Here is a 1,978-nt window from a genome sequence, read left to right as displayed (position 1 = left end):
CCACTTTTCCCTCGTAATGCAGAGAAGACTTTATTTCAAACTTTAATTACAAAGTCTGAAGTGGGAAAGTGACGTTCTGGTCAATTAGTTTCCATCATTAAGTTAAAATAAATATAAAGTATTTTTAATTTTGTCCTAACTGATCATCAGACGTTGTCGTCAAGTGAAAACAACACAACACAGAAGCTGCGTTCAGTCAGTTTATCATGTTTATGGTGATAATTATGCACGTTCTTTTTAAGGCTGCAAACAACAATTAGTTATTTGTTGATATTTTATGAAAAATGTTTTCTCTGATGTGACAAGTTGTCTCCAAGTTGATCTCTCCAAATGTCTTGTTTTGTTCGACCACATGTTCAGTTCATTTAAGTAATTTAGATTTAAATTCTGTGGATAATTTTCTTTTGGGGCTTAAGACTGTTAGTAGGACAAAAGGCATTTGGAGACGTCACCTTGGACTTTAGAGAAACGGCTCTAAAAAGTCATCAAACAGGGAAAAATGTCCATGTTATCAGTGGATTAATCATAAATTTACATAATAGTTTGTTGCAGCCTTAACCTCCATCACAGGTTCCCCAAAGATATTCAGTTTACTGTGATATAAAACAGCAGATAATCCAAATACATTATGTGTTCAGCAACTTCTAAAACTCAAGGTCCACTTACTGGGTTATTTCCAGAGTCGCATGATGACCTTGGCCTTGACTCTAAATACCATAATTAATAAAACAACTATGAAATAATAAATATACAGAAATAACAAAACCATTAATCAAAGAATGCTCGTCACATTTTCGTGAGACTTACCGTCTGTTTTCTCCGTCCTCCCAGGTGAAAATGCTTCAGGCTCTGGGGCTGAAGTCCACCCTCATCACAGACGGGTCGTCCCCCATCAACCTGTTCACCACGGCCAACGGCCTGCTGGGGGCGCTGCCGGGCCAGGGTCAGGGCCAGGACCACTGAGGAAGAAGACAAAAACGGAGAAGAAGAAGAAGAAGAGGGGGGGGGGAATGTCCAAAAGTAAACCTCAACTGAAGCTCAATTTTCTGACTTTACAGACGCTTTAGTCACAAGACGTGTGGTTAAAGCAAGATAACGTGCCTTTTGCATACATGTATGTTCGTGCTGAAACTAAAATACCTCCTTTTACTTCACATCTCTGCACCTTTCCACATAACCGCACTATGATGCAGCTGATCCCGTCTGTTTTCTGTGTTCAGTAAGCTGCGAGTCTTGTTTTTGCTGACCTCGGTGGTGGAAGTTGTCACCATGCTTCAGCGATTCACACTGTACAGGTGAAACTCGGTCAGTGCAACACAGTTTATCCGCCTTGTGTTACGGTGGTCCTTCAGGGTGAATGTTGGAATTTGAGCTTTTCAAAGAGAATCAGAGGTTTACTTTTGGACAGAAGATGATGTGTCGCGGTGAAAACAAAACAAAAAAATACAACTCTCTGCTCCAAGTGAAGAAGAATCGTGCCTACAAGCAACTTTGATGGTTTGTTTAGTAGTATAACCTGACAGCCAAAGATTTGTGTCTGCTTTGCACTATGTCCACAAGATATATAGATCTGAGTGAACAGTTGATGCTGATTTTAACAAAGGTGATATCAAACTTTAATGTTTCTGTGCTGTTGTTTCTACATAAAGAACTGTGTGAAGCCATTAAAGTGCTGCTGCTGTCCACGTCTTGGCTCTCTGCTGTACTTTATGAACGTCAAACACACTCATACACCTATTTAAGAGACTGAATTCAGAAGTTATCAGAAATAAAAATTACATTTAAACTGCAGAAATACAAAAATAGCATATATATATATACACGTGTGTGTGTGTGTGTGTGTGTATATGTATATATGTATATATATGTATATATGTATATATGTATATATATATGTATATATATATATATATATATGTGTGTGTGTGTGTGTGTGTGTGTGTGTATATATGTATATATGTATATATGTATATATATA

General features: G+C 37.8%; 1 protein-coding gene across 1 annotated transcript in view; it reads left to right on the top strand.

The window, feature by feature from the left end:
- The window catches only part of LOC123961889 (major vault protein), a 22,957-nt gene extending 21,272 nt beyond the window's left edge, over positions 1-1,685 (top strand). Inside the window, exon 18 of the mRNA XM_046037673.1 lies at positions 1,001-1,685. The gene's annotated coding sequence lies outside the window, so the exon portion shown is untranslated. The remainder of the gene's footprint in view (positions 1-1,000) is intronic.
- The last annotated feature ends 293 nt before the right edge of the window (positions 1,686-1,978 follow it).

This window comes from Micropterus dolomieu, linkage group LG02, assembly GCF_021292245.1.
Source record: "Micropterus dolomieu isolate WLL.071019.BEF.003 ecotype Adirondacks linkage group LG02, ASM2129224v1, whole genome shotgun sequence".
NCBI lineage: Eukaryota > Metazoa > Chordata > Actinopteri > Centrarchiformes > Centrarchidae > Micropterus > Micropterus dolomieu.
This window is presented reverse-complemented; position numbering and strand designations above follow the sequence as displayed.